The following is a 24,799-nucleotide window of genomic DNA, read 5'->3' on the forward strand; positions in this document are numbered from 1 at the left end:
CAGCTTTCAGCCACACTGGCCTTTTTTCAGTTTCTGTAACTCATTAAATTCTTCCTACCTCAGGCCATGGGCACATGCTCGTCTCTCCGCCTTGAGCAGTCCCTACCTCCCTTTTGACCAGACTAAGCCATTTCACGCTTTTGGGTCTCTTCTTAAATGTCATCTCATTGTAGGAACTTTTCCTGTGGACCTTATCTAAATCACATAGTTGAAATTTCGAATCATCTTTTATTCCTTCTAATGTTTATCGATTTTAAAATACCTTGCTTATTATGTGTTTACCTCACCTAAAAGACTGAAAGTGTAGAAATTGTCAATTTTGTTCCCGACTGCTACCAAGGAGGAGGATGGGGTGGGGATGGCACTCGACCAGGGATCTCCAGGACTAATCCCCCCTCCTGGATGACCCAACCATCTCTGCCCCTAAAGGACTGTCACTCTAGCAGCCCGATGAGGACTGTGACAGAGAGCCTGGCCACTCGACAGCCTCTCCCACAGGAGCCCTGGGCCCCAAACCTCTTCCCGCTAAGTCTCCTTCCTCACCTCCTCTCACTAGGGATCACCACCCCAGGTGTGTTGCCTTAGCTTCAGGAGAACAGGGATTCCGGCGGGCAGATCCCCAAAGGAAGGAAGACAGAGCCACATACTTACTAAAGGTGTCTGCCCATTGCATGTTAAACTGGGGACTGACTACACAATCACTGTCCCCTCTGAAATCCCTCTGGGCTCCTGCCCTTGGCTGGTCCACACCCTTCTTTGGCCTCAGAGCTTCTCTCTCTAGATCCCTGACTATACCATCCCCAGCCCTGAGCTTTAGCCACAGTGGGCCCCGGAGCTGAGGTGCACACAGGGCTTGGTCACTGTACCCACACATCTCCATGGCCAGCCAGCCATCCAGGGTCCTGCTTAGCTTCCACACCTGGACCTGGCTCTCCTCACCCTCTCCTGCTGTCCCCCCCCCCCGCCCCGCCCCGCCCCGCTCTCCAGGGCTGGACACAGACTTGCACATGGACTCATACCACAGTGTCACACACATGTTGCAGCTGCAGCAGACCAACTGTGCCATTGCCCGGGGGACCAGGCCCAGAGAACTACCTGTCTTCTCACAGAGGGAAGGCAAAACTGTGGGGGCTGATGGGAAAAACCTTTTCCAAATGGCATCAATAAAACTTCCCTGGAAAGGGCGCATGTCTTTGGAAGGTAACCAGGTTTAGACAAAGTTAAAAGGCTGGGATCCCCGTGATGGGATTAGTGCCCTTTAAGAGGAGGAAAACAGGTCTCTCTCCCTCCAGGCACGTGCAACAGAGGAAAGGCTGCATTTGCAAGCCAGGAAGCTGGACCTCTCCAGGAACAGGATCTGCCAGCACCTTGCTCCTGGACTCCCCAGCCTCCAGAATTATAAGAAATAAATGTCCGTTGTTTAAGCCACCCACTCAATGGTGTTTTGTTATAGTGGCTCAATCTGAATTAAACAGGTATTAGATAAATAGACTGTTTCAGGGGCTTCCAAAATCTGTTGATTCAGAACCTTTTCAGGGTAGAGATGAGAAACCACTACTTTTAATAAACTCCACAAGAGATTCTTATGGAGACAGTCTTGCTCTGATGTTTGGAACCTGCTGCCTAGAGAAAAGTGCCTAAGATTAAAAATCAGAAGACGTGGGTTTGAATTCTGTTCTGTAAATTATTGGGTATGGCATTTGGGGAAGCCACTTCATATCTCTGAGTTTCAGGATCTTGCTCTGTGAAATTGAGGATTAAAAATATGCTTCAGAGCACAGCTGTGGGGCTCCCATACCTCGTGGATTTTATTTACATCACTTGGCAATCTGCAAAAGGTCAAACTTTTCATTTGTTGAAGAGCTCTTCCTCATCATCTCTGACCATCTTCCTGGCACAGCCCACACTTCTTCAGTGAGATAACATCCCTTTCCTCCGACTTCTGAAGAAGGACTAATAACAGTAATTCACGGAGCCTTTTGCTTTTCCAAAGTCCCGGGCTATCATTATTTAGATACACATCGTAACACACCCACAGCCTCCCTAGCCCATTTGCTGCTGGGGAAGAAACCGAGCTCAGGTAACAGCAGCAAAGCCAGAACAAGAAAGCTTGGTCCGACTTTCACAGGGATGACAAGGGCAGAGCTTCTGGAAAGTAACAGAGAAAAACCATAACCAGGCATTTGGGGACTTTCTAGGCAGTTTCTTAACTGGCACTGGGTCTTTTAAAAACGTAACTATTGGGGGCAATGGCAAAATCCAGAAAACTGTGTTCCCTATCACAGGTATAATGGAAAAAATAAAAAATAACTCTCAAATCTAAGCCACTTTTTTTCTTTTTTTAAATAAAGATTTTATTTATTTATTTGACAGAGATCACAAGTAGGCAGGAAAGCAGGCAGAGAGAGAAGGGGAAGCAGGCTCCCCGCTGAGCAGAGAGCCCGATGTGGGGCTCAATCCCAGGACCCTGAGATCATGACCTGAGCCACAAGCTGAGGCTTTAACTCACTGAGCCACCCAGGCGCCCCTCTAAGCAACTTACTGTATGAATCCAGGAAAATCCTTTCATCCCCTTGTCTCTCAGGTACCTTATATGTAGAATGGGACCAGATGAAAGTATAAATGAATGAATGAATGAACCCAGCTGTCTGTAAGACACCTGGGGGGGACATCTGGTTTTTTGTCTTAAGATGTGGCACCAACAAACCCCAGTCACTCAAGCCAGATAGCTTGATTTGTTGATTCCTCCCAGTCTACCTTAATTTCCCCTACCCCATTATACTGACCTGATGCAACCCCTCATTATTTCTCACCTGGACCATTTCTCTCGCTCCTAACAGGTCTGTCTCCTTGCATTCGCTAATCCACCCACCCACCCACCCACCCATCCATCCATCCATCCATCCAAGCATCCATCCATCCATCCATCCATCCATGCAAGCATCCATCCATCCATCCATCCATCCATCCAAGCATCCATCCATCCATCCATCCATCCATCCATCCAAGCATCCATCCATCCATCCATCCATCCATCCAAGCATCCATCCATCCATCCATCCAAGCATCCATCCATCCATCCATCCATCCATCCATCCATCCAAGCATCCATCCATCCAAGCATCCATCCATCTATTGGACTAAAAACATTGACTTTAGTATCTTCTATGTGCCAGGCATTGTTCTAGTGACTGGTGAACAAGAAAAAGTCCCGGCCTTCATTAGGCTGACACTGTAGTCAGGATAAATAGTCAAAAGACGAGTTAACAAATACATATAAAATATCAACTGATGTAAAGGAAAGTGTTATCAAGAGAAATAAAATAGAGTGAGGGAACAGAGTATGGGCGGAGAGCTGTATTTTAATGAAGGGAGTCAGACAAGAACCCTCTGGGGCATAATTGTATTTGTAAGAACTTAACGAATTAAGGGGGTAGGTTATATGAAGATCAGGCAGAAGGGGGAAATGCATGCAAAGGTCCTGAGGTATAGACACGCTTGGTGTGTCCTAGGAATTGCGAAAGACCAATGTGACTGGAATGGGGTAAATAAGGGGAGAGATGGTAGAAAATGGGCTTTAGGCATAAGCATGGGCCAGGATCATATGAAAATAAGAGAGAGCTTGAGAACGCCTGCATGACTTTTGGCCTGAACTACTGAGAAAACAGGGGTGTCATTTCCTGAGTGGGCAAGTGCTGGGAAGAGTGGGGATGGGTAAAACTTCTGAGTACGGCTTCCTGTACAGTTTCAGTATGCGTATTTGATAACCAGGTACGCCTATCAAGGATGGATGTTGGGTAAATAAGTCTAAACTCAGAGGAGAGGCGTGGCTGGAAGGTGAATCTGGAGATATGGATGTTATTCAAGGCCAAGGGGCTAGAGAGCGGGCAGGGGAGACAGAAGAGATGGGATGATTGGCCGTGAGAGGACCATAATAATTCAAGAACTGCAGGAGGGGAAACACCCAGAAAAGGAGACTGAGAAACAGCGGTCAGGGAGGTGGGAGGAACACCTAGAGAGGGTGGGGTGTGGGCTCCAAGAACAGAAAGAATTTTAAGAAAGCGAAGATGGTCACCGTGTCGAGTTCCACTTCTTTCAACAGAGGATTTAGATCAATTCACATTTTTTGGAATACTCAAGTATTGCACGTCTTTCTTACGCCTTATTTTGTATTTCTATTTACTATGCTGTTGTCTTTGCTTATATATTTCTCGTTTGACAAAAGTTCAATTTGTAAGTGGTTTGTAGGGGAGTCTCCAATTGCTGAGTATAAAGATGAAATTGTTTTGATTTTTCCCACTGTTGCTTCCAAGTTACACTATGTTGATGTCCCTCTCCCACCAGGCAGTGGCTCCCTTAATGCTATTTTGGCCAGATTACTTAATTTTCAACAACTTTTGACTAAAAGCACAGTCTAATTCTGTTTTTAAAAACTCAACTCTGTTTATTTAAAAAACAAAGTTCTTCCAAAAGGCATGTCCTTCTGTTTTTAACTTTTTAAGTGGAAATTATCAAACACATACAAAATCAGAGAAATCCTATTCATTTTAAATCTCAGTCTGCTATCCGAGTCAATGTTCTTCGTCTCTAGAGGCTGGAGGAGGGGGACCCATGGTGGCCCGCTATCCCCGGGCTCATTCCCAGACTATCTTGTCAAGTCCTCCAGAGATGAGATCATGTCATCTGTCCCCTCCCCATGCTGCTGATGTCATGAATTCTGACTCTCTTCATCCTCCAGTCTTTCTTGACCTCAAAAATACCACAGTCCTTCCCTGCGCCTGTTATCCCTGAGCTCATCCTCCATACCACCCGGAGACTTGGAATGGGGTGAGCACATCACACCAGCACCCCCGCTTACCTCCAGTTCTCTCTCCCATAGCCCTGCACTGGGGGCTGTCTCCGTGGACACGCCCGTCCTCCTTACAGGAAATGGTGGGCTTTTGAGGGGCACGTATTGTCTCATTTCCTGAGCTCTAGCTCAATTCCTGGTACGTTGTAGATTCCAATAAATGCTAAGTAAAAGGCCAATAGAATAAACATGGACTTGGGTCCTTCTCAAGAGAGGGTCAATAAATAACACTTCGGAACAATTTGAGAAATAAATCAAAAATAAAGACACAGATGAAATATCACCTTTAGTAGTGAGAGATCCTCTGTTGGACAACATAGCTTCGCTTGAGTGCCAAATGAGTCAGCCAGGGACCTATGGCTTTAGGCAGATGCCCACCCAGATGAGGGGGCTCTAGGGGCAGCAGGGGGTGGGGAAGGAGCGTCACAGCGGTGTGTGCTCTCTGTGGGCAGACCTGCTCCAAGAAGGAGACTGGCAGAGCTGAACTCAGTATGCCTAGCTATTCTCCCAAATTACTAGGAGAGAAATCACCTGTCTCCCCCGAGGCAGAGAGTGAGAAAAGGGAGAGAGATCCAGAACATAGGGGGTACACTCATTTGGTTCCTTGGCAGGAAGGAAGCAGCAGACAAGGAAGGTTCCCCGTGATCAACTACGTGCATTGAACATGGCAGGGGACCCCCCCGTCACCCCGATTAGAGTTTCCAATGCTCACAAAAGCAGTCAGAGGTAGGTATCATGATCTCATTTTATAGGAGAAGAAGCCAAGGTTCATAAGGGCTTAGTCACTTATCCCAGATTATAAACCAAGGAATGGTAGAGCGAGAGTAGATTCAATTGCATAACTAATAATGGCTGAGATTTGTTTAGGTGCTTATTCTCTGCTGGGCTGTGGGATATGGACATGGATACATTTAATCCTTACAACAATTCTATGAGGCAGATATCGGTTTTTGTTCTATTTTGCAGACGAGGTAATTTAGACCAAGGTCACAGCTCAGGACAGAGATTCAAAGAACAGCCTGTCCTCCAAAGCCTTGGTTTGTCTCCAGACTGTCATATTATCCCGGTTCCGGGCAAAACATGTAGGCAAATCAGGAACTTGCCCCAAATCACAGGACATAATGCCACTAAGACAAAAAGTTCATTTCTAAAACAGATGAGCTCTCCATGGTCTGGGTTTAAATCTCACCATTTGTCAGCCTCTTCCTCGCCTCCCAAGGGGTGGTGATGCTACCCCATCGCAGAGGCAGGTAAACCCCAGACTGACGAGTGTGCTCCGCCCAGGCACAGGGATAAGGATCGAGTCACTTGAGCCCTCACTTCTCAGGCAGGAAGCAGGTTTATGGTTTATCTTCGCCTGCAGAGGGCTGGCTCCTCTCCGGGTATCTGTTTTGACCCAGTGAGGCTGCTCTCCAGTGTTTGCCCATGTCTCAGACAGGAAGGGATGCCCAAGGTCCCTCTGTTCGGGGGCAACTCTGGGGTCCTGTGATAGAGAGCAAGGGACAAACCCTAGGCTGGGAGAGGGGCAGGGCAGGGCGATGGGGTAGCTGGACGTGGGGTCTAACTGCTTCCAAGAAGATGGGATAGCTCACTAAATCCTCTCAGCAGAACTGAGAGGTAAGTGTGATCTCCGTTTTTCAGAAAAGTAAACTGAGGAAGTTGACAGGGAACAAATGGGCAGGAGGAGGAACTGAGTGGCGGGGCAGGTGGAGAACGAGCAGAGAGAGAAGCGGGGGAGATCTCTTCCCCTCTCGCAGGTGGCGCGTTCCACACCAGCATGCCCAGTCTCCTGCCCCACTTGGGGAGAAGAGGTGAACTCTGGATGGGGGAGGTGTGGGCACAAAGGTGGTATTATGATGCCCACTTATAAGGTAAGAAGCCAGAGGCCCTGCCTGAGGGCCACAGATGGTAGATGGTGGAGGAGAGCCTGGAACTCAGGCTGGTCCTGCTCTCGCACTGATGGGTCTCTCGTACCCCTCCATACCTTGCTTAAAGTGTTGCCAGGACCAGCAGCTTCATTCTCACCTGGAGATTTTTTTTTTTTTTAAAAAAGAAGGAATCTCAGGGCCAGCCCCAAGCCTCCTGGCCAAAATTTGCCTCTTAGCTGGATCCCCAAGTGATTCCAACATCCATTCACACTGAGAAGTCCTGTCCTACACCACACACAGGTTTTCCTGAGGTTCCTTCTAACCCCCAGGCTCTCACTTTTCCATCGCAGGTGGGCACGTCCCCGTCACCTCTCTCAGTCTTCTCTGTCTCTGTCTCTCACAGCCTTGGCTCCCAGACCCCCTGCAGCACACACAGCGTGCTCTGCTCTCTGCCAGGCACCTGGGATTCTTGGTTCCCACTCTCGTCCGTCTCCGTGAGCTGGTGAGTACGTCGGGGGACAGGAGTGCGGCATAGCATGTTGTCCACACAGCAAAAGCAGCTCCTTAGCTCCTTACTCGTCTCCACCGCTATCTACAGACCTCATCTCATCCTGATCTTTGCAGCAACTTTCCAGAGTAGGTATTATTATCAAAGTAAATTACAGACTTGCCCAGGTTTTCAGAGCTAGTTTCGTTCAGATGAAGGGCTCTTCAGTGCTCCTTTCTCTCTCTCCATGAGAAGAAAATCTCACTGCCAGTTTGGAGATACTGAAACATAGGCATAGTACGTATTCTTTATTTGTTTTTAAGATTTTATTTGCTTATTTGAGAGAGAGCGAGTGAGTGCACACGAGAGAACATGAGCACGGGGAGAGGCAGAGAGAGAAGGAGAAGCAGGCTTCCCTATGTGGGGCTTAATCCCAGGATCCTGGGATCATGACCCGAGCCAAAGGCAGACACAACCGACTGAGCCACCCAGGCACCCCTAGTACGTATTGTTTTAAATGAGGATACTGGTTACTACAAGAATCAGTCTTCTGGAATGCCCTCTGACCTGCACAAGTCCCCCGTGCCACTGGGACAGTGGCCTGTCCTGAGGCTTGCTTTCCTCTGCTGGCCAATCTCATCATTCCAGAAACCAGTAGCCTTAGCCTCTAGCCTCTGCTGTCACTCACTTGCGGTGAGACTTTGTGAAAATTGGCTCTGATGTGAGAAGCACTTAGTTCAGTGCCACAAGCAAAGGAGACAGGAAGAGGCACTTCCTATTGATCCCTGGGTCTCAGTTTCCCCATCCAGGGAATGAAGGTGTTCTGCTAGAATCAGTTTTCAAACTGTGGTCCACAGAGCTTTGAGAATCAGGCTGGATCTATACCTGGTTTGGGCTGAGACAGGAAAGAGAAAGCAAAGGGATCACTGGCTGCCCCTGTTTTCAGTCAGGACAGCTGACATTTATCTGTTTTACACACAAACTTTCTCAGGAGACATTCTATAAACATATATATTTTCTGGTCTAAAATAATTTTGAAAACCATTGTGCTGAAAACTGTCTGAGATTCCTTCTAGCTAGGACCAACTGTGATTCCAGGACTGACTAGGATTTATTAAGGAGCACTAAGCAAATATTTATTGAGTACCATCCTGTCCTTTGCTGAGTGACGTGCCTGGATGGCTGCTTTACGATGTTCCTTTTGGTGGCTGTAGGGAAAGTGAACCATAAGGATAGGTGACAGACATGCCAAGATCCACTCAATGTTCTTTCTGTAGCAGCAGAGCCCAATTTTTAGCTGGACCCCTGGTTGCGCAGAACACACTCTGTTCCCAGCCGCCCGGGTAGCTAGGACAAATAGTCAGCTGTTTGACTATATTCTGAACAATTCCATAAATGGAAGTGGGTACGATTTGAGCACCATGCCGTTAAAAAAAAAGGGGGTGTATGTGCCTTCCCCTTCTCCATTTCTTCCTCCCAACTGGACAGTATGCAGACAGTGTGGTGAGCAATGTTGAGTTACATGAGCCAGAAAATACCAGAACTTCTACTTACATTTATTGTAGCCTATCCTCGTAACTTATTTTTTTGTATTTATCTCATAATATACATCCACATTAGTATGACAATACTCATAATAATAGCCACCTCTTAATGAGACCTACTGGAAACTGGACCCTGTTCTAAGTACTATGCATTAAACAGCTCATACAATTGCCCCAATGAGCGGGTGAGGTTGCTATTACTATCATAAAACTGATTTTGCAAAGGGGAAAACTGAAGCACAGAAATTATAAATACCATGTGCCTTGGCAGACACAGAGATGGGCTGTATTTATGCCCCTCAAAAGGACAGCATGAGGGGCACCTGGGTGGTGTAGTGGTTTAAGCATAGGAATCTGGATTTCGGCTCAGGTCATGATCTTGGGGTGGTGAGATCCAGCTCCCAGCTCAGTAGGGTGTCTGCTTGAGATTCTCTCCCTCTGCCCCTTCCCCACTCACGTGTATTCTCATAAAAAAAAGAAAGAAAGAGAGAAAGAAAGAAAGAGAAAGAAAGAAAGAAAGAAAGAAAGAAAGAAAGAAAGAAAGAAAGAAAGGAAGGAAGGAAGGAAGGAAGGAAGGAAGGAAGGAAGGAAGGAAGGAAGGAAGGAAATGGAATGGAAAGGAAAGGAAAGGAAAAAGAAAAGGAGTCCTCGAGGAGTGGACAGCCTCCTCATTCTTCCTGACAGGATTGTCCCTTCCCAATGCAGCCCCAGCCAATGCCTGAGCAAGACAATGGCAGAAGGGGCTCAGCCTCTCCACCCAAAGTGGGATTCATCTAAAGGACTCCCTCCTCCAGCACTCTCCTTTGGGCAAGCAGAGACTGTATCAAAGGGTAGTTCCAGCAGCTTCCTCTGTAGTTCTAGCAGCTTCCTCTGCCTAGTCATGCTCACTCCCTTCCCAAGGCTACTCTTGGGAAGTTACTTACTCCTCCCTAAACCTCTTGGTCCTATCTGTGGCTCAGCCGCTACTTCCCAGTATGCCCAACGGACACAGTGGCAGAGCTAGGATAGATGCCCGAGCAATACAGATGACTCTTTGTGCACCCCTCGTTATCCTGTCCCTCCTTCTGTCTTTGCACTTGCCATATGCAGTGAGATTTTTGGTTTCTGAGTCTGGGGTGTGTGTGCATGTGCGTGTGCACATGCCAAAACATACATAACATAAAATCTGACATCTTAACCATTTTTGTAGTGTACAATTCAATGGCTTTAATTATATTCACACTGCTGTGCAACCGTCCCCATGCTGTTTCCAATACTTGCTCATCAGCCAAAACAGAAGCTCCGTGCCCCTTAAACAATAACCTGAGTCTGCTTTTTAGGCCCAAATATAAGCTGAGCTTCATCAAGACAGCGATTCTGCCTTACTCATCTCTATCTGCAACTCCTAATGGGGCCTGACATTTACTAGGCATCCAAGACATGGCTTCCTGAACTGAAGAATTAAACAAGAAAATTTCTTCTGAGATACCTGGAAAAATTTGGGAGAAGTGACATTTCACTGGACTCTTACAAGATGAATGAGATTTCAATAGGTGGGCAGGAGAAAAGGGCATCCCAGGCTGTGGGAACAGAAGGACAGGGTGACTACTTCTGGTGGCCACTCCAAAGTCAAAGTTCCCCTCTCAGAACTGCAGTTTTGTTTACGACAGCAAGGTGCCCAATTAAGAAATATACATACATTTCCTATCCTCTCTTTCAGATCCAGATGGCCATGTAACAGTTGTAGCCAATGAGATGTAGGCAAAAAAACAAATGGTGATTTTGGGGGAAGGTTCACATTCCTGAAATGGGTATTGTCACTTCCTCCTTGTTTTCTTCCTTCTACTTCTCGTCTGGAATGTGGGTGTAATGGCTGGAGCAAGAGTAGCCGTCTTGCAACCTTGCAAAATTATGGAGTCCTTGGTCTTGCCATTTTTGTACCACTGAATTAACGACTCTAGATGTTTGTGTTTAATTCCTAACTGTAAAACTTGCCTGAGATTTTTTTTTCATAAATGGCATTTAATATGTCTTTTTAAAAAAAAAAAAATTTTATTTATTTATTTGACAGAGAGAGAGAGACCACAGGTAGGCAGAGAGGCAGGCAGAGAGAGAGGGGGAAGCAGGCTCCCCGCCAAGCAGAAAGCCCAATGCAGGGCTCGATCCCAGGACCCTGGGATCATGACCTGAGCCGAAGGCAGAGGCCCAACCCACTGAGCCACCCAGGCGTCCCTAACATAAGTCTTAACTGATATGTTAGTCAGCAGTTTTAGAAGCACTGGTAAGCTTGGAAAACGAAATTAAGTACCACCCCAAGAGCCATGGATGGCTCTGACCAACAGAAGAAATTCTGCCTTCTCTGCCTCATGGAACTAGCAGCCAAATGGGGAAGTGGCCTCTGCAGCGGCTCTCTGGCAGGATCAGGAAACCACACAAGTCAGCAAAAGCCACAGTCTAGAAGTGAAAATGACCAAGAAGCCGCCATAGTCAAGCAGTGTCTCTGGGAAGCCAGATATCCTGGGCATTTGCCAGCAGAGCCCCAGAAGCAGGCAGGTGAGGCCACCTTGTCACTCTATCTTCTAAACCCTGCTTGAGAATATATGACTGATTGGACTGATTCATATTTAGAACTCGTACCACAAAGGAACTCTGGAAATGCATTTTTGTTTTTGTTTTTGTTTTTAGGTTTCCAGTCTACACTCGCCAGAAGGAGGTTGGAGTAGAGACTGAATGCCATGCATGACATGTACCATAGCCTGGAACAGATATGTTCTCCATCTTCCCCTGACCAAGTACTGCTCATCCTCCGGTTTTGGGGTTAGACTTCAACTGCTGGAGAAGGCATTACCTGACCCCCCGGTCTATTTAGATGGCCCACCTCATGTCCTTGCTGAAAATCCCCAATATCATCCTGCAATTTTCCATAACAAACCTCATATTCAATATACTCCCGCTCTTAGAGCGTGTCTTCCTTGCTAAGCTCCATGATAGCAGAGATGGGTCTCTCTTCCTCACCCCGTGTCCTGGGTAGTTTGCCCAGTGGGTGCAACAGTACAGTCTCTCTGTGTGAAATGAGTGAGCGTGTTGCACGAGTAAATCACTGGATGCACAAAGGAGAGCATAGGGGTAAGCACTTTGGAAGAGCAGGTCATGAGGCCAATACAGACATTGGTCGGTTCCTCTGACACGGGAGGGGATTTCCATCTCTGAATTGTTTGGCAACAATGATAAGTATAAAGGCTGGCGGACCTGAATATCATCTGGAAAAACCTGTCACACTGTAAATAATTTTCATCATCAGCCTTGAATGGAATGAGACTCGCCTAAGAGAAGGGGATTTCCTATTCATGTGTGTCTGTCTCCAACACCAAACCCTGGTCCCCAGACAACTTGACATTGAGGAGTCTGGAGAGGCATGAGATGCTCAGGAGCCTAAAAGATGCAGGAACGGGGTTTGTTCAGAGGTTGCCCACAGCCTGGTCCCCAGAACAGACTATCTCAGAGAAGGAACATTTCCCATATAGTTCTGGGACAGGAATATTTTGAATACAGACTCACTTCTTCAAGGATTTGACTTGACAACTTGTTCTCCTTTGTGGAAGCCTGGCCATAATATTGAAAAGTTCGCTTCTCCGAAGAGAGAGCATGAATGGTAGCTATGTGTTAGCACAGTAATGCTTAGGCTCTGGCACAAAATCAGTCTATCAGAAGCTCCTTCCCTCTAAATACAGGGACCAGTTACACAGGCTGGACAAAGGTCTTGAGTCAAATGAATGCAGAGCCCATTTTGGGATTCCCAGCCCTGCTGTCTCTCGCTCCAAAAAACTGATTACAGTTGAAATTAGTAACAGCCCAGAGGCAGCAAAGCCTAGGGGAGAAACTGGGGCTGATCAAAGGAGAGTCACACTTTGGGGCTTGGTTTTGACATATGTTATGTGGAGTCACACTTCCCCCAAGATACACTCATATGGTAACAAAACGAAACTTTGCAAGGTCAAGGTCACATAGAAAAGAGGTATTAATTAGAAACTTATAATATGTGTATATGCATATGTATACGTATGTACATAAATATGGAATATAGGTATTTAGAAAACATCAGCGGACAGTGGTCAGCATCATGTAAGATGTTCAGGACCCATTTGTGCCTCATTCTCACGTAGTCTCACTATTGATCCATTCATCCCCAATCCATCCCACCCATGAATCCTCCTGCCTTGCTTACAAATCTAGGAAACATTTAATTTTTTTTTTTCTTTCAGTGGTCCGCTTTTCTTTCTTACTCCTTTCTTGGTTTAGAATAGTCATTGAAAGTTAGAGCTCTGGACTCAGACTTTCTCAGTTTAAATTCCAATCTACCACTTGCTGCTCTGTGACCTAGGAAAATTAACCCAATTTCTCCCTGTCTCAGCTTCTACTCTCTAAAATGGAGATTAAAATATCTCTAACCACACGGAACTGTTGTGGGAATTCAATGAAGTCATCTACATGGCATTTAAAATAATGCCTGGCATATTGTAACTTCTCAATGATATTCGTTATCCTTCTTATAATTACTGTTATTAATATTTATGGGTAGCACTCCTTTACTGTTTGGAGGCTTAAATTCCATGAATTTTATGTAGTAAGTCAAATTTATGGTTTAAATGACAGCTAGATCAAATTTGTTTCTCTTCCATTCTCCATTCTGGGACTTTGAATAGAGCAAGTGAGCTTGGGTTGATCTCAGAATGAGCTGGAACTGAAGAAATTAAGCTTACTCACCAAATGTGCAAATTTCAGAGAAAAGAATTATAGCATTAATTGGGTTGCCTTGGGAAGCAGACAAATCCTGCACAAACTGGCTTAAGCTAGAAACAAACACATTGGTTCACATAGTAGATATCCAGCGGTAGGCAGGGGTTAGGTGGGTGGGGACCTCCAGGGTTGGTTGATTCAGAGATTTGATGATGCCATTTTGGTCCTAGGTTCCTGTTCTTTCCATCTCTCCCCTCTGTCCTCTGTAGCAGTGACCTCATCCTAAGTCTGCCTCCCCTTGTGTTCATATGGTGACAGCCAATGACAACGATGACACATGCGTCTTCTTTGCCATCCAGTGAGGGAGGAAAAAAAGGCTAAATAACCCTGAAAGATTCTTCACTGGAGTCTCCAGGAGGCTCTCCTCATGACTCAGGGGCCCCCCAAATCTACCTGCAAAGAATGGTGATACCATGGTTTCTGTAGACCCATCAGCTGAGGTGGTGTGCAGATTGGAGTTCAGTCCCTGTGACCTTTGTAGAGATCACATGCCACGTGAAGAGGCTTTCAGGTGGTGCTAGGGTTTACCTCCAGTGTCAGCAAATGAGGGTGGTGTGTTTGTCTATTGCTATACAGCAAATGACCCCAAACTTAGAGATTTGAAGATACAGCTATTTTGTATCTCACAATTTATGGGTCATGAATTCAGGCAGGGCACAGCTGGGAGATACTCCAGCCTCACGCAGCTTTGACTGGGATCACTGATTGATATCAACTGGTAACTAGGCTGGTCTGAGGGTCCAAGGATGTCATCACTTGCACCCTAGGGACAGCTGGGGGCTGGGCTCAGCTGGATGCCTCCCCCTTACTGGGTGGTCTTTCTACAGAGGAGCTGGACTTCTCCCAGCTCAGTCTGCTACCCTGCTATAAGGGACCGAGAAATTGTGAAATAGAAGGTGATTCCAAATGATTTGAAATGTTGTCTTCAGTACCCATAAAGAGCATAAAGAAATAGGCATGCAACTTCTACTAATAGACACTTTGTTTCCCTTCATGCCCACTAAATGGAAGTGTCCATTTTTAAAATATCGGTCTGAAGATGTGCTGCTTTGTCATACAGCCCAGGCTGCCAGTGTCACTGGCTAGCCCGGTCCTGGGTGAGCTCTGGGGCCATCTTTCCTTCTCATCAGCCCTGCTTGGTTTAGGGTGCCATCACACACATCTGCAGGGTATCCCAGGAGCCTCCATTCTGAACTTCCTGCCACCAGTCTCATCCTTGAGCGGTCCACTCATCCTCTGTATTGTTTTCCAGTGTGGTTTCTCTGAAACACAAATCTGCTCAGACCACTCTCTTGCTTAAAGTCAATATTGGGTTTTCATTTAACAACCGGATCCAATCCAAAGTCTTCACTATGGCTCACAAGCTTTTCCTCTCCTGGGTCAATTCCCCCAGCTACCAGTGGAATGTAACCTCCAAGAGGGCAGGGATCTTGTCTTTCTTATTCATTGCTTTACCTAGGAGGCACTTCATATATGTCTGTGAAAGGAAGGGAAGAAGGGAGGATGAGAAAGACAGCGGAAGAAAGGAAGGAAAGCCGGAAGTAAGTCCCTGTCACACCCTGTGCTTCACCTACGGTAAAACTCACTTTTAGTTTCATGTCTGGCTTCCTCATGGATGGTCAAGTCCATGGGGGGAATAGACAGATCTTATGCACTGCTCCTAGCACAGCGCCCGGAACAATGTAGGTGCTCAAAAACATTCCTAAAATAAGTGAATTAATTAATAATGTGCTAAGTGCTTAAGGCACGTACACAGAGGGCTGAAAGCCTGAAAGGAAGGCCAGTTGATTCTCTGGAGTTTAGGAGTGGCAACGGGAAGGGGACAGGGCAGGAACGAGTCCTTGGAGGGTGATGCCAATGGCTTCTGCTTGGGGGTCCGGGCTCACAGGAGTTCAAAGGACTGGTTCCCTTTAGTTCTATGGTCCTGGAAATGTAAATCCTTTGCTAGGTCCTGATATCTCTTTTGTGCATCCAGTTTTCTTATTTGGCACGGGTATCCAACCCTGCTAGTTTTTTTCCAAGAGAACAAGTTTTTTGAAGTGATGCGTGGACTGCCTTGTCTCAGCCTCCTGGAATGTGACCTCATTCCTTCCCCAGGTCAGTCCCCTCATTAAGCGGCCTGCCCGGTCCTGCTCCATCAGGCAGTCTGCCAGCCATGCACTTGGCATAGGAGTGCCAACTCCGGGGCCAAGGCAACCTTGACTCTTTAAGAGCATGGGTTTGAGATTCAAAGAGACCAGATTTTGGATCCTGAATCCACCACTTACTAGCTGTGTGGTCTTGAGCGAGTTGCTGCCTTGACTTCCTCACCTGTAAAGTGGAGCTAATAATAGTGCCTAATTCAGAGCGTATTTGTGAGGATTAAATTAGATACTCCATAAGCCTACACCACAGAGAGCTCAATAAATGTTGCTTATTATTTTCCTGCTCAAGGATGACTCAAGACAATTTCTCTGGGATGGAGCAGGGGTGAAGGGAGAGAAGGGGAAGGGGAGGTAGCATGCATTGAGTGCTTACGAGGTACCAGGCACAGTGTGGCGTGTCTGCAAGAGATACCTCCCCCACACCACATGACAACCCTGTTGCTGTGTCTAACGTTCGTCCCATTTTCCAGTGGAAGGCATGCAGACTGTAGAGGAGACAAGCGGTTGGAAGGCAGGTGCTCAGCGTGCACTTGCCACGTGAGTCTGGGTAAGGCCCTCCGCCTCTCCAGGCCTCGGTTCTCCACCAGCAGTGGTAGTTTCTATCTGATAGGCTTGCTGTGTATGTGCCTTAAGCACTTACCACATTATTAATTAATTCACTTATTTTAGGAATGATTTCAAGCAAAAGCACCGAGCAAGAAGGCAGGAAGGCAGGAGCCCGGGTGTCTGATGTCCGGGCAGCTCTGTCTGCCATCTGATCTCTGGCAAGTCACTTCCCCAACCTGGGCCTTTGTTCATCCGTCGGTAAAATGCAGTGGTGGCGGGGTGCCTGGGTGGCTCAGTGGGTTAAGCCGCTGCCTTCGGCTCAGGTCATGATCTCAGGGTCCTGGGATCGAGTCCCGCATCCAGCTCTCTGCTCAGCAGGGAGCCTGCTTCCTCCTCTCTCTCTCTCTCCCTGCCTCTCTGCATACTTGTGATCTCTCTCTGTCAAATAAATAAATAAAATCTTTAAAAAAAAATGCAGTGGTGGCAAATAGATGGTAGGGGCCCCTCTACCTCAGACATGTGGCTGCACTTGTGTCTGGAGTTTCCACTGTCAGAGATCCTCTAAAGTAGGGTAGGTACAGGCAGAAAGTGGCTGAACTGGCAGAACTGGCCTCCTCTAGGGACAAGAGTCAGAGCTTTCCCAATACCCGGGAGCCCAGAACACAGGGAGCTCTGGGATCAGCCCTGTCTCCTCCCTGTGCCTCTGTCCCGACCCAGAAACCAAGGCCTGTGGTCCCCATCCCAGCCCCTCCCAGCAGTCTCTGACCTGTGATGCTTGCTGCTTCGGACTTGAAGCTTCCCCGAACATAATTAGAGCTTTTGCCACTTCGCCCACTCAAGCCGGACGTGGATGGGAAGGCCTCTGCACCAGGGAGGCTCCATGCACCTTGGCAACGTCAACTTATTTGTAACAAACAGGTTTGCTGAGTTGGGCAGCCAGCACCTTGTTTCCTGTTGTGATTTAAGCCACCTGAAGGTAAATCGGGCATTTGAAAAAGTCCTGGTTTGGGAAAGTAGAAAATAACACTTACTGAAAATGTACGGCGGGCCACAGGCTGCTCTAGTCTAAGGGCCTGGAAACTACGAACCAAGGACCAAATCCCATTTTTGTATGACTGCCTGTTTTTATGCGGTCGCGCATTAAGAATGTATTTTACATTTTTAAATAATTCTCTTAGGATGCCACAATAGCTGTGAATTTTGCTCCTTACCCAACAAAGCTTACATTATTGACTATCTTGGGGCATCTGGGTGGCTCAGTGGGTTGAAGCCTCTGCCTTCGGCTCAGGTCACGATCTCAGAGTCCTGGGATCAAGCCCCGCATCGGGCTCTCTGCTCAGCAGGGAGCCTGCTTCCTTCTCTCTATCTGCCTGCCTCTCTGCCTGCTTGTGATCTCCATCTGTCAAATAAATAAATAAAATCTTAAAAAAAAATTATTGACTATCTTGCGACCTACAAAAAGCTTGCCTACCTCTGCTCAAAGTTCTTCACATAGATGAACTCCCAATCCTCACAATAACCTCACAAGTACGTTACTATTACCTCCGTTTTACAGATGAGAAAACAAGAGGCCTAGAGAAGTTAAGTGTTTTCCTAAAAATCAGTAGCTGATAAATGGTAAGATCAGGATTTGAACCCAAGTAACCAGTTTCTGAGCTCCTTAAAACCAAGCAGATGTTTTCACGAACTGACTTTGTGACCTCAAAGAAGTCATCGCTGTCTCCACTGAATGAGGAGAAGGCACTGAACAGCATCAGAGATTCTAACTTGGGGGTGGGAGGGTTCTTGAGATAAATAGACTCCAGAGGCTCCCAGATGCCTCCCCTGGAAACCCAGTCAAGGTTCATGAGTTCCGTGTAAATGTTCGTGTGTCCACACAGTCACATTTACTTGAGAGAATCCTAGTCACCCTCCCCCCACCCCTCAGCAATGGATTCCATGACTTAAACACCACAGAACTCCTGGGCTAGCTTTCTTGGAGAGTCATTTCTAGCTGTAATGTGCTTTGCTGTTTCCCATTTGGGCTGTCAGTTTTGTCCCTCAAGTGGTATCTTCTTTTTTTTTTTTTTAATTTCTTTATAGCGTAACAGAATTGTTTATGCACCACACCCAGTGCTCCATGCAATCCGTGCCCTCCTTAATACCCACCACCTGGCTCCTCCAACATCCCACCCCCCTGCTCCTTCAAAACCCTCAGATTGTTTTTCAGAGTCCATAGTCTCTCATGGTTCATCTCCCCTTCCAATTTTCCCCAACTCCCTTCTCCTCTCCATCACCCAATGTCCTCTGTGTTATTTCTTACACTCCACAAATAAGTGAAACTATATGATAATTGACTCTCTCTTCTTGACTTATTTTACTCAGCATAATCTCTTCCAACAAGTGGTATCTTCTTAGGCTGTCTTTTCCTACCCAAATGGTCTTTATTTCAGTCATATTTTCTGTATATGTTACCTATTGGGTTGTGTTTTTCCCCAACCCTCACCCCCAAAGCTCTTTGTACTCATCACTGAGAAAAATGAGAAAAAAAAAAAAAAAGACACACTTAAGAGCCAGTGAGGTTTTTCTGCTAGTGTACTGTGTAAAGAGGTGAATAACCCACGTGAGTGGGGAGGGCAGGAACTGTACTTTATAACCCTTCATTGTAATTATCTGTTCAACAAATATGTACTGAGCCCCGACTAGATGGTCGTCGTTGCATGGGCTGTGAGCTGCTCAGGGTCAGGGGTCAGGTGCTATTGGCCCTGTAGCCCCGTGGCCAGGTCCAGGCCTGGCACAAGGCAGACCCTCTGTGAGCTTTTAAAATGAACAAGTCATGCCTGGTAGCTGGACAAATGGAGGGTGAAGGGGCGTAAGAGAACCCAGGCGGGCGGGTGGGGAGAGGAGGCACACAGTGGCGAGCGGATTAGTTCTGCTGGTTCTCCCTGGCTTTCCAGTCGACAGCCTTCTGTGTTCATGGAGAAGTTTCAGAAGGCAGTCTTCATTTTCCCATCCCATGGTTTGAAAGGTTATAGCTGACGTTTCGCTGACAGAGCCAGGACTTCCCACATGAATCCAAAGAATGAGTCCCATCTCTTGCATCCCACAGAGGCCAGAGGAACAACGGGGGCTTCCTGGCCCTCTGTCTTGGACCCAGACATCCCCACGTTTGAGAACAATGAAGCCTCTTTCTCCCTCCTTCCCATTCTCCCCAGACTTCTGAACTTTCCTTCTCTCCTACTCCTTCTCGCCTCTACTTCCGTCTAGTGACTCAGAGCTACTGAGGGTAGGAATCCAAGCCCCTCTGTATGGTTGGCTCCTTAGGCTGATGGGTCTGGAAACATCTAGAAATAAACAGCCTCAGAGGCTGGGAAGAGCAGAGGGAAAACCACAGCCCAGGAGAGGGTTGGGATGCTCGTGCCCCTGGAAGGGGCAACACAGGAGCTGAGGAAAGCATCTACTGCTGGGAAGTCTGGAAGGTTCTGACCTGCTCTGAAGCTGGATGAGCCATTACCCTGCACTTAACTGGTTTTGTTTTTTTTTTTTTTTTCCATCCACATAGTGTCTATCATGCCTTGTCTGCTTCCCCGAAAGGGTGAGTTCAATCAAGATGTCAGGGAGCAAAACTGTAAGTTGTCCTATAAAATCAAAGCCGTACCTTTACTTGGCTTCAGTTGAGAGACTATTTTGATGTTCTGATTCAGCATCTGTAGAAGAAAAAGAAGTTGCGGCGTAGTTTGAACTTGTAGAGGAGTGAATTTGTAGGAAGGTGTGGTGGAGGTTAAAACATTTGGGCTGGGGAGATGAATATGGTCTGTAGCAGCATGGTGTCAGAAAGAAGAGAATCTCAGAGCCAGACAGGAAGGAGTGTGAATTCCAGCCCTGCTATTTACTGGCCAAACATTCCTGGGCAAGGGTCCTTCTGCATGGGTTTCTTATTTGTAGGGTAAGAATAACAGAACATCCCTCGTTTGGACGATGTAAAGTGAAAGATAAGCCATGTTGAGCAGTGGGGCCATAACAGGCTCTCAGCAAATTTTTCTCCTCCCCCTCCTCCTCCCCCTCCTCTTCCTTCTTTTCTTCTTTTTTTAAGACATCTATTTATTTATTTGACAGAGAGAGAGAGAGATCACAAGTAGGCAGAGAAGCAGGCAGAGGGAGAGGGGGAAGCAGGCTCCCCACAGAGCAGAGAGCCCGATGCGGGGCTTGATCCCAGGACCCTGAGATCATGACCTAAGCCGAAGGCAGAGGGTTTAACCCACTGAGCCATCCAGCTGCCCCGAAAGAGCTCTTCTGAAAAGCTTGCTTAGAAAAACTAACACAGGAAAACAGGCTATCTCTTGTCTAATTCTGTTAGAGACCAGAATTTGTAGATATTACGAATATTGCTCAGATGGGAACAGAGGGAAGGAGTAGACAGGTAAGGGACGGTTTGGGTTACACCTACCCTCCCAGGCAGAGAAGAGAAGCAGGACACCAGGAACAAACTCTCCTTCAGAGCTTCCAGGAGGATCCTCGACTAGGATCTCCCCACACTGCCTTGTTCCGTAACATCATGTGTTGAATGGGGTCACTGACAGAAACAACGCCACAATCCAGCGTGTGAGATTGGCAGAGGAGGAAGGTTGAGGATAAAGGGCGGTTTCACTAGAGAAAGGCAAGAAAAGAGGCAGGAAGGACTGGGGAGGAGAGCCGGGGGACCAGAGAGCTGGCTTCAGATCCATCCCTGAGGAGCCACTGAGGGGAAGGTGAACATGGCTTCCTTGGTGTTGCTCTACAGATGGTAATTCAGAGTGTGGGAAGATTACAGAGGCCCAGAATTTCCCTGAATATTTTGAGGAGCCTTACGGAGTTGGTTGGGACTAGGCCAGACTGTCTGGTGGGGAAGACAGTTGTTTCAGCACCGCAGCAGTGCGTAAGGCCCTGTTACGGGGCTTGGAGACAGAACCCACTCTTTGGGTGGGAGAGGGAGGTCAATGACCTGTGATGTCCTTCTCAATACCCCTAAGGAGCATCCCTTGGACCAGGACTGCCCAAAACAGGCAGGCTGGTCTGGAAGGGGTAGCAGCACATTTGAGACCTGTCACCACTGTCCTCACCTTGAAAGGACTGGAAGCCCCCAGAAACAGCAACACCTCCACACCCCCTCATGGGAGCCTCACACCTCGGCTGGCTCACTCTGGGAAAGGAAGCACCATGACTCACAAATGTGGGGTTGGAGAAACGTGGCTGCCTCCGGAATGTTGTGACAAGGTTTCCCAATCTCTCCTCATTTGCTGCCAAATCTCTCCGGAAACAACGCTCCCAAGAGCCAGTGAGATTAACTACAAAGTAACTACACAGTTCTTGGGTGTTTTATCGGCTTTTACCCTGAGTGTAAAACCCTTGGAAAAGAAGCCAGTTACCTCAGGGCAAAGAGCCCAGATGTGAGGGGAGGGAGCCAGTGAAATGGTTTACAACTCCTGAGAAGGAGACCCTGACAAGATCGCGAAGGGAAGTTCATAGGTAGGAGATACTGAAATGAAACAATGACACACACTCTTCCGGTGACGCCCGCAGTCACTTTTCAAATCCTGATGGACTACAAAAGCCAATCAGCGTCACAGATGTCACAGCAAACCTCCCGAATAAACACAGTAAGGCCGCACCCAAATGACCACACAACAGAGACACTATTGTCTTTCCAGAAAAGTGAAAAGATTAGACATTCCATTCCTGAGGCCTCCCAGACCCAAACCCCGCCCAAACCACACCCAGTGTACCATTCTTACGTCTTCCTTCTACTCTTACTCATTCAAGACTCTTCATCAAGACACTAAACTGTGTCACAGGAAAGTGTAGATGCCCCTGTCACCAGAGCGGGCTTCAAGGCCCTCCTCCATTGAGTCCTAGGAGTGTGACCTTAAGCCTCAGCTTCCCCATCTGGCAAATGGGGACAAGAATAATTATTTTTGTAGAGATGCTGGAAGGATTCTAGGGAATTTATTTATAAAGTGCCTGGCACAAGGTTGGTGATCAAAAAATGGCAGTTCATATTAATAACAGAAACTATGGAAATGGGAAAATAAGATAATTTGAAGCAAAAACAGAAATTTTCCTCAAATAGTTTCCTAAAACTTAATTTGAGGGATTGACTTATTTAAAAAAATTAATCAACATTTCAATGACAATAAACATGAAAATATAGAGGGTGTACCTTATCTCCTGGCTCTTTTGAATTCTACTACTTGGCAATGCTTTTTTTTTTTTTTAACATTTTTAAAGAAATGAAACATTAAAGCTAGAATCATGTATGTTTTATCTATTCTGTGGTCTGCACCCCTGCTCCCCAAGCCCTGCGCTGACTTCCCATTCTTCCTATGGTTTCTTGGGGCTTTCTTCCCCCATCCTGAGCTAACAATCACCACAGCCCACTTCTCTGTCTGCATTTTCTGCATTCTGACTGAAGCATCACCTGCTTCCTCCAGCGCTCCAAGCTGTCTCTCAGAAGGAGGGGAAACCCTGACTGGCCTTCCGGAATTGCCCCTTGCCTCAGTGGCCGCTCCTGACAGAGAACAGAGCTGACTGTGGTCAGGCCAAAAAGAGGACTGAGCGGTCTTCCTAACCTGGCCTGAGCAGCTTCACAGACATTACACTGCAGAATCCCCACCCTGTCCCTCACAGGCAACATCATCTCCGTTCTACAAGAGTAAACCAAGCAGAAGGTGCTGCCTGTGGCCTGGCAGGGCAGAATGCAAATGCAGGCTGCTTCATCCCAGCAAGGCAGATAGCAAGGAAGGTGTCCACTCCAATGTGGAGGAACTGGTGGGTAATGTCATGAGTCTTAGGGTTTCGGGTGTGGGATCACTGTTGTGCCCTATGCAAGTAGCTAGGGTTTTTGCTTTTCACAAAACCTGAACTTTCTTAAAAAAAAAAAAATGTGTATAACTAAGAGAAAGAAAGAAAAAGAAAATCCGAGGAATCTCAGATGAGACTCTAACCTCTTGACCCCTTTGATTCTCTTCCACCTTTTTAATTTGTATGTACAAGTGGTGTCAGGAGACCCGAATTCTAGGCCTGACCTCACCACTTATAAGCTTGTGACCATGAGCCATTCCTTCTCTTGTCCTCCCAAGGCCTCTGTTTCCACATCTGTGAAACAGGGATAATGTCTTCCCTGCCCACTCTCCAAGGGTGCTGTAGGGCTTTCAGCAGATGATGAGCATAGAAGTGCTAAAGCCTGATCTGCAACTAGATAATCTCCTTGTTCCTGCATCCTGGGGGTCAGGACGACAAGGGCTCAGGGGCAGCTCCCCTCCCTTGCACACGGCCTCTGGGGCAGGTCTTCAGCAATCCCCACAATCACCAGCTTTGCGCAGGAACCTATAATGATCCCCAGGCGTCCTCACGCCCCTGAGACAGTTGATAATAATAACTGAGATGAATTCTCCCTAGTGTATGCCATACACTGTGTTGGGCATTTTATATTTTTTATCTTGAATCATTAAAAATAATTATAGATGGTAAGTATTTTTTTTTATTAATCAAATACAGTTTTGTTTTTATAAATCACACCCCGAAATAGAAAACTGATGAGCTGGTATTGGTCTTGCACAGAGGAAAGTCAGATTGTCAACACCAGCTTAGAAAACAGGGTGCAAGGGGCACGTGGGTGGCTCGGCGGGTTAAAGCCTTTGCCTTTGGCTCAGGTCATGATCCCAGGGTGCTGGGATCAAGCCCTGCATCAGGCTCTCTGCTCAGCAGGGAGCCTGATTCCTCCTTTCTCTCTGCCTGCCTTTCTGCCTACTTGTGATCTCTGTCAAGTAAATAAATAAAATCTTTTTTTAAAAATGAAAAAGAAAACAGGGCACAAGGAGACATGAAGTTGAAGTTCAGTTGGGGAAGAATGTGTTCATAATAACAAGGTAGGAAGTCATCCTTTTCACAGGTTCTGGGGAAATGTAGATATTATTACACCCCCCCCCCATTTTATAATTAAAGAAATTGAGGGGTGAAGTAACTTATTCAAAATCACACAGCCAGTGAGTGCTGTGAAGCCAGGATGGGAGCCTAAGTCTCACTAGATCCCGTTTTCCTTTAGCTGCACTGGACTATGTTTCTCTGAATCCCTGTCAGCTCACAGACCCATCAGCCTGTATCCCGACTTCCTATGGCTACTGGCCGGTAAAAGTTCGGGATCGTGCATAAAAGCAAAAGTAACAGTCAGTTTAGCATTACTCAATCCTCCTTGAAACTGGGTGTTTGGAGGTTGGGTTAGGGTACAGTAGGATAGAGGTTTGTGGCAGGGGTCGATGATGAGAATTGGACTTGCAGAAAAGAACTGAAATGGCCACCATGAACACTCCTGGGAATGTGTATTGATCCTCTGACATTCGCGGCACATCCCACCGTTAATTAACCCAATAAGCATTACTGAGCCCCTAATAAATGCTGGTGCTGGGGCTCAGTAGTGCTCAGATATGGTTCCTGTCCCCCATAGACATTTGACAAACCTGAGTTCACGGAATGCCTTTGTTAAATACTTGAAAGTTAAAATTAAAAAATATATATATATGCAAAGAGCTAAAGCTAACACATGGTATTTTGCAGAACTTGTCAGGAAAGGG

The 24,799-nt window shown here is 46.9% G+C and overlaps 2 long non-coding RNA genes across 2 annotated transcripts in view; one reads left to right on the forward strand and one right to left on the reverse strand.

Moving 5' to 3' along the window:
- Positions 1–11,674, forward strand: part of LOC116600783 — a 28,090-nt gene extending 16,416 nt beyond the window's left edge. Inside the window, exons 2-3 of the long non-coding RNA XR_004289811.1 lie at positions 7,068–7,219; positions 11,413–11,674. This is a non-coding gene — a long non-coding RNA (uncharacterized LOC116600783). The remainder of the gene's footprint in view (positions 1–7,067; positions 7,220–11,412) is intronic.
- Positions 11,675–17,135: 5,461 nt separating this feature from the next.
- Positions 17,136–23,861, reverse strand: LOC116600781. The gene is made up of 3 exons (XR_004289809.1): positions 20,641–23,861; positions 19,852–19,900; positions 17,136–17,214 (listed from the first exon to the last, which is right to left on the reverse strand). It is a non-coding gene; the product is annotated as an uncharacterized LOC116600781 (long non-coding RNA).
- Positions 23,862–24,799: the final 938 nt, after the last annotated feature.

Source organism: Mustela erminea, chromosome 10, assembly GCF_009829155.1.
Source record: "Mustela erminea isolate mMusErm1 chromosome 10, mMusErm1.Pri, whole genome shotgun sequence".
NCBI classification, from domain to species: Eukaryota; Metazoa; Chordata; class Mammalia; order Carnivora; family Mustelidae; genus Mustela; species Mustela erminea.